At 41.5% G+C, this 13,892-nt stretch overlaps 1 protein-coding gene across 16 annotated transcripts in view; it reads right to left on the minus strand.

Annotated features, from left to right (window-relative positions):
* ELAVL2 (ELAV like RNA binding protein 2) overlaps positions 1-13,892 on the minus strand; it is a 151,687-nt gene that overhangs the window by 70,661 nt on the left and 67,134 nt on the right. The window lies entirely within an intron of this gene.

Raw genomic sequence — 13,892 nt, forward strand, 5'->3', positions numbered from 1 at the left:
GAAATTAGTGCTGCTATGAGGCCTCCAATATAGTTAATGGGCCATTTACCACTTATTACAACTTGCCCAAATACAAAACAAAGCCACTGACATTGGCATGAAAGCCACAGTTTACATTTTAGCCATACATGCAGACAATTTAAGTAGTCAACATAATATTCATAAAAACTCAAGTGTCTGAAATAAACAATGGCTAACAAGAGAGCCGAGAATAGCTTTTTCTTGCGTATTTATGATGACAAAATCTTCATCCTTAGAGTTAAAGCTGGCTGGGATTTCCTCTTGGTGCAAGTGACGACACTGGTAACGTGTAAAAATGGGTCCCGTTTTCTGGCATCTACTGAAGGTTTAACCATACTCTCTACAGGGTGCCACGAGAATGTTTTATTCTTCTTCCCTTCTCCCACTGTTCCCAGAGAATTCAGTCTGATTCTATGTTCTTTATTTAAACAACAACAACAACAACAACAACTTAGAGTTGAGCTGAACCTGTGAAAGAATAAAGTGCTTTTAAGCCCAGAACTATTTTGACAATAACCTAATTGTGGTTAGACTACATAGGTGGAATAGGTGGGGGACCACACCCAACAGGTTAAAACCAAGCTTAAATTTATGTCCTGAATACCCTTGGGAGTTAATATCTAAACATTCATCATTACATAAAACCACAGATTCAAATATAACGGCCTCAGTCTATTCTATTCCATAGGAGGTGACACTAATGAGCTAATCTATCCACACCCCTCTTTTCTGAGAGGCTCAGGGATGCGAACAATCACTTTATTGTACCAACTAGCTAGGGGAAGCTGTGTATGGAAAATGATTCTTCTGCACTTTTACATTTCAAGCACCCCAGACAGTTTCTCTGCTTGAGGCAGACACACACCTTTATGGGAAGTTATAAATAAGTTGCTCACATGGCCCTTACCTTTATGCTGGCCAACAATTCAGTTACTAAAAATGTAAGCTACTTCCCCTTCACTTAAGGACGGGCAATTCTGCTCTACTCAATCTACCACAGACAACCAGGCTGTGAACTATTTATAGATCCCACTGGCTCTGAAACTCTTCGGAAGGGGGAAAAAAGGCCACATTCCAATGACACAAAACCATTAATTTTAAGGCTGAAAAAAATCTTTCAATATATGTTCATGTCTCAATTTTGACATCAATTGTGCCAATCGAGACTGCTTTTTCTCCTGTTATTCTTCATGCAATAATTTATGAAGGCGCTTTAGCATAGATCAATCTAGAACATTCTAAACTCCCCCTGGGCTCCAAGAGAAAATGATGAGGTGTTTGGTGTGGCATGATCTCGTTGGGGTTGGGGGGCCGCCTCCGTGTCTCCACATTCACACAGTTTTACATACTTCCATACAGCTACAGAGACATTTTAAACTGAATTGTTTTCCCTTTTACTTAATTGGCCCTTTATATACTGTAATTTCTAAAGTTTCTTACAACAGTAGATTTTAAGAGAGCAATGCTATTGCTTGATTCCTCATATCCGGGACCAACAGTTTTCTAGTCACGTGAAAGAAAAGGGAAAGTCCATATTTTCCAATCTTCCTAATAAAACATTCCAAAAAGTTGTTTGCTATTTTCAAACCTCTGAGAGACAGCCATCAAACAAAATAAACTGCTAATCAAACATCCTACATATATTCTGAGCATGCTCATTGGGAACCTTATCTGCAATGGAGCGTTCCAAGACCTAGACCCCACCTGATCTGGGGACCAGATCTCTGAGGGTTGAAGTCATAGCAGGACTGCTGACAGGGCCATGGCACATCCCCTGGCGATGCCTGTCTGTGGGCACCAGTCTCTTCATTGCTATGGTTACCATTTTAATCTGGGCCCTCACCTCTCACAGAGACCACTGAATTCCAGCCTCCCAACAGGTCCCCCTCCTCATTCTAATCCACACTAACACTCTTCACAGGCACATCTTCCTAAACCCTCAATAGCCACCCTCCACTCCTGCCTATCACATTAAATGCCAACTACTCAGTATGAATAATCTAGACACCTGAGATCCTCTACAAGCCCACTTACTCAAGCACCTAAAAATCTGAACCTCTCCATGTCCCTCAAACAGTTGCATTTACATTCAAAGACATATATGTCTTCTGGCTTTGTTCCTGTGGTTCCATCTACCTGATGGGCCTCCAGCCATACCCACCCCACATCCATTTCAGGGGTGTGTAGAGACTAAGCATTCAAAACCATAGGTAAGAACAAAAACATTTCCTGTAAAAAAAAAAAAATTGGAGCATGAAAGGGTAATCACCTCCCAAAATGCATGCAAACTTGGTAGCTTGTTTTGCTATCCCATCTCAAATATATCAAATCAGAGGTAATTATGATTGTGTATTTTCAACTTTTGGCACACCCCATCAGCCATCCTTACCCACTGGAATCCAAATTCTTGTTAAATGGCATAACAAAGGAAACTACTTTGAGTGACCACTTGTCTATTTTTTTATATCAAGAGCTTAACACATCAACTTGACAACTACAAAAGAGCTGGAAGCCAAGACAAATCCAAAATCACGGTGCAAACATGCTCCAACCCTCTGGCCAGCAGGATTTTGGAGATGTGGTATCTGGACTCTGGATCTAACTTGAAGAAAACGGAGGAAGCAAAGGTATATGTAGAAAAAATTAAAGATTTTAATACAAAGGTGTTTAAAATTGCATCACCATTAAGTTATGGATTTCAAATAGTTTTAATACAAATTAGTAAGTTTAAGCAAACATAAAAGACAACAGCCCTAGAAAGAATCAGGGCTAATATCAAGGGCGAGCATCTCTCTCACACTAACGAGGTCCAGCTTGGATAAAGTGACCTTGGTCTGGACGCTTATTTTGTAGCAAGAGGGTTCTCAATCCCTCAAGCAGCATGGTACCAGGGCAGAATAAGTACTGGGGCGATGCCTTTCCTCTGACCACATAGAAGTCATTTGTCTCAAGGTTAAGAGCATAACCTACCTAAATAAAGACAGCAACGCAGGCCAAAAAGCATCTTCCTTTGGGGGCAGAGGGCTAAAGCACTCAAAATCATCAGTGAAGTGAGTAATGAGAGCTTACAGGTGAGAGCTGGATAAGCAGCTGATGGAGCCATCTATCTAGCAGACACCTTTCCTACAGGATAACATTTTGTCTTTCCCACAAAAAATGGCATTCTGAGGATGCATTTCACCTTTAATGAATTTAGGCAACAGTCAACCAAGCCCTAAAATCACGGGGCTGACGTTACCAGCTATAGGAATGAGCCATTAGTTTGTCTTCTTTAAAACTGTTCATTTTGCTTTGTGGTTCCTAAATTTATAGAAATTTGTGGTTTTACATGTCATGGGATTTCCTCAATCCTAGAATCCCTTTGTTGACTCCCCACCCCATTTTAGCTGCCTCACCTGCTCTACACATTCCTCAGCGTTGTCAAACTCAGCTTTTGGGCCTTGGGGCGAACAAAGGTCCAACAGCTGCAGGAGACAGAAGGGAAATGTTCTTTGGCAGTGAACGCTAACATTTCTCTGACTCTTGGTCCATGACGGCTCCCAGACAAACTGCAATCTTTCCAACGCCAGTATTTCTGAGGTTTTGTAGTTCTAGAAGTGGCAGGATTATACACTTCAAGATTAGACAGTAAACAAATGAGTTTCGGGGTCCCAAGTCCTATCCTTCATTCTAGATTCACCTCAGGCATCCACGCTGGGCAACAAGAAAATAAAGATCTGGTGAGAAAGATCTCCTCAAGTTTCACACACAGTTACTTCACCCACGCGTTGAACAACAAGTTGTAGCAGCTCCCATGAGCTAAGGACTGTCCTTGGTACATGAGATACAGCGATAAAGAAGCACCCTGGAGCGTACATTTGCAATGGGAGGTGTGCACAGCAGACCAAGAATGAACATACATAAGGAAATAGTATATTAGGTGGAAAGGCATATTTTGTCATAAAAGAAAATGGAAAGCAGAGTAAGGGTGTTGAGAATGCAGAGCTGCGGGATGAGCAGTTTCCAGTATTAAACAGTAGGCCTCATTTTGAAGGTGAGCTTTAAGCCAAGGTTTGAAGATGTGAGCCAGCTGCTATGACAGGTATAACGGTAAGTCACCTTAGATGTCTCCACCCTAATCCCTGAAATCTATAAATACATTTTGTTATATGACAAGGGGTTTAAATTGCAAATGTAATTATATTTGCTAATCAGATGACCTGAGGTGAGTAGATTACCCTGGATTATTCAGGTGGGCTCAATGGATAAATGGGAGTGGAAGGCTGGAGAGCCAGGTGTTAGAATGATGCCAGGTGAAAAAAGTCTGGACCTATCATCACTGGCTTTGAAGATGAAAGGGAATCACCAACCAAAAACTGTGCAGCCTCTGGAAGCCAGAAGGCAAAGAAACAGGTTCTCCCATAGAGCTTCCAAAAAGGAACACAGCCCTGCCCACACCTGATCACAGCCCAGTGAGAGCCACTTCAGGGAACTGTGACCTTCAAAATTGTAAGGTAGTAAGTTTGTACTGTTTTAAGCACCAAGTTCGTAGTTATTTGCTGCAGATCTAAGAGTAAACAAGTATGTCCCCATGAGGATATCTAAAAGAGCAGCATTCCTGGCAGAGATCAGCCAGGGTGAAGTTGGAAGGAGCTCTAGAGAGATGAGTATAAGAAGTAACAAGGCCAGACCACAAGGGGGTCTTGGGGACGTAAGGGGGAGGAATAAGCTCTCTTCAAAAATCTTAGGGTCCCAACTGGGTCTGAAAACTGAATTGGCAAAGACAGGTTAGCTGGAGAAAAGCATACAAATTTCATCTGTATGTACGTGGGAGCCTTCCCAAGAAAATGAAGACCCAAAGATGTGACTCAAGCAGGAAGCTTGTATGCCATTTAGGAAACCAAAAGCGTGAGGATGAGGGATTGTAAAATAAAGTCTATATTCTTCAAGTGGCCCCTTTATTCACCTCCACAGTTGTGATGGGTAAGCCAGGGGTTAACTCAATCTTGGTTACAGGCTTGAATACACTACCTTCTGGTGATGAATCATTCCAACCTCATTCTTTCATTCCAACATCAGTGGGCCTAATTAATTTCCATGTCATTATTTGGCTACAGAACCTAAAAAAGGGGGATGAGTGTAACAGGAATAAAATCAACTACTCCCACAGTTTTGTAGCAGAGTTCCTGTTTGGTATAGGCAGATAAATTTGAATTGCTAAATTAAGACAGTTAAAGTAGTAATCAACATAGGAACGGGATTAACTTCACATTCCACAAACGTCACAGCTAAAGGGAACCCCTCTGGGTAGGACAAATTGTGAAAGACTGATTGAAAATCCGCAAATTAATCCCAGTAGTTGAGTGTTTTCGTTAGGTAGGTTAACAACATAGCTCCTCTGTAGGATACAGACACTAACACACCCTCGCGGTCAAGTTCCAAAATAGAAAGCACGCCTAGTCTTACAGGTAACATAAAAGACAAGAAGTTTTATGGTCACCAATACCAATTTTAACTCACAAGTGTAATAATGAAAGACCACAATACTCCATTTGGCCACTAAGGTTACGTTACTCTTCACCGTCATTTAGTAGGAGTTACAGATGGAAAACCAAAAATTAACTTATACCATAATAAAGTCTGTCAAATAAAATATAAGCAAAACAAGGTATTTTTCATTAATAATGTAAGGAGGCTACAGGGTTTTTTTGTTGAACTTCAGAGAAACTGAAAATAAAGAGGCTGCCCTGGGACATATAAAATCTTGTAATTAAGTAATACACTGTGGAGAGAGGAAAAGGCTCTGCCCACCCACTGCTGGAGTGCAAACCTTGATCAGCACAGACAGCAGCCTTCCTCTCTGCTATGTGAAAGTCTCAAATAGAAATGTATTTTTCTCTTCAGTTGCTACTTAAGTCCTGAGATTCCCAAGAGACACATACTTTTGATTCAGAAACATGACTAGGAATTATTTAGAATGGAAAGCTGGAGGTGTTAACAAACACGGTTCACACTAAGAACATTTTATTTCCTTTGGTCTACCTCTCCTCCTTCTTCCCCCAAAGACAACTTTCTTTAAACTTCATTCCAGATAGAAAAAACACACCAAGATACTACTGTGTCGTCTAATGGTAATTAAGCTCCTGGTTATTTACCACTTTTCAAGAAGGAAGGAGGGTGGGGAGAACTGGCATTCAATTAAAGTGTTATTTTTAGTCCTACTGATTCCAACTAGGGGAGGAGGTCTGAGGGAGAGAGGATCAAGAGAAAATTTCTGGTTAATCTGCTTCCTGAAGGATGTGTTTGGGAGTTAATGCTGGAAAGGAGGGAGGGAGGGAAGGAGTTAATTCTTTAGAGATCAGGGAAAGCCTTTCTCAGCCTCAGACCTTTGCTTGTTATGTCCACCGCAGGCACACGCACCTGGTCTGAGATCCTGGCTACCTCTCTAGTAGCCAAAGGAATCCTGTGCGTAGGTTCCCCGTCAATGACTGCAACACAGACTTCCGTCAGACTTCTCACTTCGAAAATTACCTGAATATATACTAACTAAACCACAATTTAAGCAAATGCGTACGGAATCTCTAAAAGTGCATTGGGGCAAGGCCACCATTGTATAAATGAAAAATGAAGTCAGGGTGTGAACATACGTATAATATAGACCTATTTATGCATGTACACACATATTTCCAAGAGTTGATGAGAAGCAGTACTCATCTCCCACAGCCTGAAGTGGGGGAAGGGGACATAACACTTAGTAACAGGCTATATCTTAACATAGGAAAATATTTCTCAAGACTCAAACCAGGAAAGCACCTAGCCTTTAAATTATTTCCACACTGGTAAGAGGGAGAGGGGCTAAAGGAGTCTGTGTTCTTTAAAAGCTTTAATTATATACATATAATTTAGTAATATGTGAAAGCACTTTACAAATTCTAAAGTGCCAAGTGAATACTAGAGGCTATTATCATTACAAGACAAAGGAAGATGCCTCTTTTAGAATGTTACCATAGAGAATCTGCTTATCCGGCTTTTAGGTGAGACTTATTTAGCCTTTTCTTTTTCCCACGTCTAAATGGACAACGAGGGTGCAGAGCTGTGCTGGGAGCTTCTTGACAGCAAAGAGAATACTGTGGCCAGAAGGTGCAGGCTGCAGACTCTGCTCAGTCATGACTGTCAACTCCTGTGCAGGGGGCCTGGAGCAGATGCTGCTAAACCACATTTAGCACACAGGCACAAAGAGTGACTAAGGAGGACAAGAATTTTTACTTCAAGTGCTGCAATTTTTAACCCCAGTCCTGCAAAGACTATTTAAATATATAGGGTACCAATAGCCTAAGTGTTTCACATCAGAATTTCAGCCTTGTCTATTTAAATTTACCATACTTTCAAAAGTACACCCCCCTCCCTCCCCCCCTCGCCCATACAGTGCCCGTGTTCCATCCTCTCCAACTAAGTTTTGCCCTACTCAGCTGCTCAGCCTCTTGGGATCTTAATATTTAAGATTAAAAACTGCTACACCTCACTGTTCCTTCTGCTAAGAACTCCAAGGACGATACAAGCATCTTCTACTTACATTCAGATTTATTAACTGAACGTAAGGAGAGAGTGCAGCAGTCGCACCGGTGATTGTACTCTGAAACCTGGGCTGGGAACGTGCACGCTGAGAGGGATCACGTGGTGTCACAGCTTCAATTATGCACACATCAGGAAGTGACCCCCACACAACCACACAGTCCCCGCCCATTTTTCTCCTATCATAATCTTCAAAGTGCCCTGAATTTAAACATTCATTTTCTAAGCCTGCACTTTAGTTTTAAAGTCATGTTTAATTAAAAGAAAATAAAAGTAAATAGGGCATCCTCCTGAGCTCTCTGAACCAAATCGTAGGATTTGAGTATCTTTGCTACAGGAAAGAGGTTCAGATTATTTACTGCCTCGTACAGAATTCAATGAAGCCTACTACTAAAAGAGGGTAGGAGAAAGCATTTACTGACTCCTCATTCCAGGCAAGTCCTCGAGCTAGATATTTTACAATCAAAATCCCACTTAATCCTCTCATGTACTATGAGCTATATACAGTATCTTAAATTTACAAATGAGTATTTCAGAACTTCCAGAGTACATACATCTATTCAGTAGAGAAACTGGGACTTGAAACCAGTGCTAAGACTACCTAAAGCCTCCTAACTGATCTCTCTGCTTCCACCCTTGCTCCTTCTCCACTCCACAGCTACAGCTCTCTACCCAAAAAGGGGTGAGCATCCCACAACCACTTCTCTTTTTAAGACCTCATTCCTACGCTCCTCTCCATGGGACTCACCCCCACTCCACACCGTGCCCAGGAGGCCCCAACCAGCTCCCATTGGCTCCTCCCACTTCCAGGCTGCTTCCCACTGTTGTTCACGCTGTTTTCTCCACCTGCAGCTGCCTCACTACCATTCTTCTCCTGGAAACGGAAGCATCCTAAGCTCTCAAAAGGAGGCACGATGCCTCCAGGAAGCCGCCTGTGAGCTGCTAGGTTGGGTGCTCCAGTTAGCCCCCACACTGAGCTGTCCCATCAGCAATAAATGTGCACAGAAATCCATACAGAGAAAGAGCATTGATGCTATAACTTGCAATTCAAGGTGGCAAGCAAAAAAAAATTAAAATTCCCATTTATTGAAGGGATTTTTTGTGCGGTTTACTTTCACTGCCAAGTAAGAAACTTTCCACTGCAACTCCATCTACCTGGAGGAACCAAAGTCACTGCAGGTGATTAATAAAGGGGTAGGTAGCCTTACAGTAAGTAGGCTGTCATCCCCCACCACTAATACACACACACCCCTTTCCAGATACACCTACTAGTTCTTGTATTATCTGCTCCAGCTTCAAGTTGAATCAGCATTAAAAAAAAAAAAATCCCAGCTACCAGCCTTTGTTAGAACACCATAAGCCTCAAGAAGGAAGGGAGAGAGGGAAAAATGGGAGTGATCTACTGTTATCAAATCAGTTTAAAATAACAAAACTGCCCTTACTGGTGTAGCTCACTGGCTTGCACATCACCCAGCACGTCCTTACTGGAAGGTCACCGGTTCAAATCCTGGTCACCAGCACATGCCTAGGCTGCAGGCCAGGTCCCTGTCTGGGGGCGTGTGAGAGATGGCCAACTGATGTCTCTCTCCCTTTCTTTCTCCCTCCCTTTCCGTCTCTAAAAATAAATAAATCAATCTTTAAAATAAACAAACCTCACCACCAATGTGAAAAACCAAGACCACACCAAACGTTCACCCCCTCTCTTCGCCAACCCAGCCGAGGTCTCCAGAAGCTGGAAGAAACTGCCCAGGGCCAGAATAGCAACGTCTCTGATTCAGTGGACATGGCAGTAGAAAGTTGCTCGACACTAGGAAAGCAAGGATGCCCCAAACCTACGTGTTTTACCACTCTTGCTCCCTCTCCAGAACACACCTGCACCCAGAGGACTCAAAGGCTTACAAGGCAGTCTTTAAGAGCCTACAGTCTGGAGCAATAATCTCTTTGGATGACTTATCCTAAATATTGCGCTAAGAAAAAGATAAAAGGGCAGAGTCATTGCTGCTATGGAAACTACCATATCTAACTTAAACATATGAACCTGGGCATATATTTGAGAAGAAATGAAGCATTTTGCTTCCCAATGATTAAAATATCAGAAAATAATAGCCTGTACACAGCTTTCGCATTTAGACATTAAACTGAATTTCCACCTCACTATGAAAATGTAAAATTACAAAAAAGCACAAGCTTAAGTTTTTCTGATTTAGGACTGCTAAGAGTGTCTTCGTATCCATTTCCTGCCCTGCCTTTACACCATATAGAGAGCAGGTTTCTCTAAAAGAACCCCTCAATGTCCTGCCTAGCGTGGCGTGGTTGGAGCATCATCCCCTGCAGCCAAAGACTAGGGTTTCAATTTCTGGTCAAGGCACATACCTAGGTGGCAGGTTCCAGCCCCAGTCGGGGTGCGCAGGGAAGGCATCCAATGTTTCTCTCCGCCCCCCACCCTTCTCTCTAAAATCAATGAACGTGTTTTTAATTTTTTTTAACAGGAACCCCCCAATATTGTAGACTCAACACACAAATTGCTTGGCAATAAGTACACAGTATTTTACCATTGACAGGACTTTCAAATAGTGCCTGCCACGGTAACAGACAATATACAGTTACAACTGCAGTCCTCTTTCAGGTCAGCCTAAAAGAAACTTTTGCCATCATCTACTCCTATTATCTCAAATGCATCTGGGGGGGAAGGAGCCTCAAGGCATTCTTGAAACTATGGTGCCAATCCCAAAATTTTCACTCTTTTTCTGTAAAGAGAGCAAAGATCTACACAAGTATACTTTTTCAGACATATTTTTTAAAGTTCCTTGACTTGATTTTGATTCTCTAGTTGAGAATCACCATATAATGAAAGCATAATGGTTTAGATACGTGATTTTTCTGTTCCCTTAGCATCCCCACACCAAACATGTTTTTGTGAAATTAATTTTTTGTCAGGTTAACACCCAGGATTCACAACACAGGACTGGAGAATGCAGGACTTACAACTGAGCTGAGGAAATAGGATACTACGTTTCATTCTCTATTCGGAGATCAATGGGGGGGGGGGGGCGGGGAGGGAATCATCCAGGTAGAAGCAGTAGTAAATTCTGACCAGACAAAACTCCCACTGCACTACAACACTCAGAGTGAAGTTCACTGCTACCAGATCAAGAACAAATACTATGCATCACTGGCCAAGACACAGAATTATTTCACCAAAGTTAACTTCTATTCTAACTGAAAATGATCCATATTATTGACTTGCTGAGATGAAAGACAGCCTCCATATTTAATAGTGACCAGAATTCAAACAAATGATTCCTCTTATTTATCTATCAAAGTTGGTGACACAATAACAATTATCTATTCAACATGGCCAACACAAACGACAGCCAGGTGGCTGCTTTCAACATTCTTCCATGGTACAGTTCATCATACACCTAATGGCATGGTGAAGAAGACCCAACAGTGGCTCTGACCATTGGGAAGAAAAGTTGGGAGAAAAGGAAGCATGAAGAGGGAGGAAGTCAAAAGTCTTCCTAAGTATCATGCATTAAGATAAATGGCAGAATCTGATAACCACAGTTAGTAAAACCAAAAATAAAATTGAAAGATGACAATGGACTCTGCTTAAATAATCCATGCACAAAGTCAAAAAGAAGTTACAGAACCACATTTGAAAGAAGGAATAAGGAAAAGTACCAACACAGTCATCAGTGACCACGTCGGATCATGCACATGCCTCTTGGAGAAAACAAGAGAGACAGATGGAAACAAACAGCCAGGCCATGACTGCTCTTCAAGATCTCCAGGCCAGAGTCACCGCTGGAAGCCGGGGGTGGGGGGGGTTTAGTCTACAAATGTGTTATGTGGTCTATCCAATGTCTTTTTTAAAAACTAGTAGGGTTTAACGTTTAGAAATATACCAATTTCACATTTATTTTAAAAAATATTACTGGCTTGTTTGTAAAAAATAAAATAAAATTTAAGTAAAAAACCAGAGAGATTGGCAACAGAGGCCACATTCCCACAGAGCTATTAGCCGGCAGGCTGCCCTTTAAATGGATCATATTCTCTTAAATTCTCCTATTACCAGAGTAATTCACTGTTTTGCCTGGATGCCCTGGTTCCTGCAAGGGCTGGATCTCAAGTGAAACATCATAGCCTAAAGGTCAAACATGCTGAAGGGCGTGTGGGCTTTCTACCCTGGTGGTACAGAGATTCAGATGACCAGAGTATTGACAAGGGGTGGAGGACAGCAACGAGAATTCCACAGCACAGAGGTATAACTAATAAAGGGCTAGAGTGGGGTGAAGTAGTCTTTACTACTTTTGACATATCATATTCATCTAAATTCAAGGTCTTTTTAAATGCTATTTAATCCTCACCTAAGGATATGTCTATTGATTTTCAAGAGAGAGGAAGGGGGAGATAGGGAGAGAGAAACATCAATGGGTTGCCTCCCATATGTGCTCCAACCGGGGATCAAACTTGCAACCCAGGTATGTGCCCTGACTGGGAGTCAAATCCACAGCCTTTTTGGTCTATGGGATGACACTCCAACCAACTGAGCCACCCCAGCCAGGGCTAATTTCAGGATTTTTCATTTTAGACCTAATCATCTCTGAAATACTCCAAGGAATAACCGTAACAAAGAATGAAGCAAAGAGCATCAGTTCTGTATTACTATACATCTTAATATGGCTGCCACATACATGCAATGCACTCTAAAGTGAGATCCATTTCAGCATGGTGTGCTACTGTGGACTGGACCTAGAAAGCAAGCTGGTGCACAAAGTACACCCTTTCTGGAGGCTGAGGAGAAAGTTAATTCAGACCTAAACAAATATTTTAATACCAGAAAGGGGAAGGATCTATTAAGTGCTTCATCTCCACGTTTGAGGAAATGAGGGGATGAGGGCCGAGCACACAGAAAAATAAGGACCACTTTGCATTATACCAGAAGCCCTTGAATTAATATAAACAAGCTTCAAGATCAAACTCTGTAAAATCTGTCTCTCATGACCTATCAGAATGACATTTTAAGTAGAACAAAGTTTAAGTAGGGACATAAGTGTAAAAAAGAGGTCTTACTTCAGACTTTTCTTGCTTCAGCTTCACCAAATAGATCCTCGTGAAAATCGGCTCTAAAAGGATGGAGTGGGCTGTAGGGCACAAAGGCAATCAGTCCCTGGGCTTCAGGAAGTGGGGCCTAAAGACTGGCTGCTTTACCTGCACGTGACCCCTCCAGTGGGGAGGTGGCTGAGGAAATGAACCAGGAGGGTAGGTTGAATGCACTCCTCCATAGCCCCAAAGCTGCTATTTTGTTTCAGGTGTAAGTTTTCAAAGGACTGCAAAACCCTCCCTAGGTCCATTTGGCAATATCAGAGCTATTACAATTTAGTTAAAATCCTGAGGTAATTAACTCACCATTCTTTGCAATTCTCTAAAATAAAGGTCTGAACCAAGAGGAAGCAACACCACCACCCAATGCCCAATACTGGGCTTCCAAAAAGCTTCTGAAATGAGAAGTCTTTCAGCACTGCAAGTTCAGTAACTTCTACCAGAGAGTAGGAGAGAACGATCCTTTTCACCTCTTCTCATTAACTAAAAAGCCACAGCTAAAAATAAAATGCCCGAGGAACTCCAAAATTGAGGGTTTTATAGGACATATTAAATTATTCTCTATCAACTGCAAATCCTTAAGGTTGCAGAATATTACTTTAATGCTATTGACTTTTTTCAGAAACCATGGTAATTTTCATTTTAAAAAATTTCTCATGAACTTCTAATCTCTATTAAGAAGGTATGGAGTCCTAAACATGGAGAACATACTGCTCACTCCGCAAAACCCCAAATGCAGCTTAGCTACATTCTCTCTTCTTCCAGGTTGTATTATATGTAACATGCAAACTGGGAACACACCAACACTTGGCATTAGATAGCACGTTATTGTTATCACTTCATATTTCTTTATGAATCCAGTGTTTGATATTCCAAAACAGAGTCGTCGAATAGAGAATTTACTAAAAAGAATCTGAAATTTTCACATTTTGTTTAAATATAAACACCAACAAGTACTGATGTTCTCTCCTTGACACCTAATTACAATTAACCCTTAAGTTTTCAGCCTAACAAATTTGGGGGGGGGGAAGGCTTTCTACATACTACTAAATATCCACAATTTGACCCAAGTTCATAAGTATTGAGTCTTTACGCATATTTGTATTATCACTTTCTCATATTTGTAGTCCATTTACTATGCCCTTCTAAGACTTAACTCTAGAATAGGTGATATTAGACAAGAGGTACAGCTAGCTCTAGCTCACATTGTTCAT

Source organism: Desmodus rotundus, chromosome 1 (assembly GCF_022682495.2).
Source record: "Desmodus rotundus isolate HL8 chromosome 1, HLdesRot8A.1, whole genome shotgun sequence".
Lineage (NCBI taxonomy): Eukaryota > Metazoa > Chordata > Mammalia > Chiroptera > Phyllostomidae > Desmodus > Desmodus rotundus.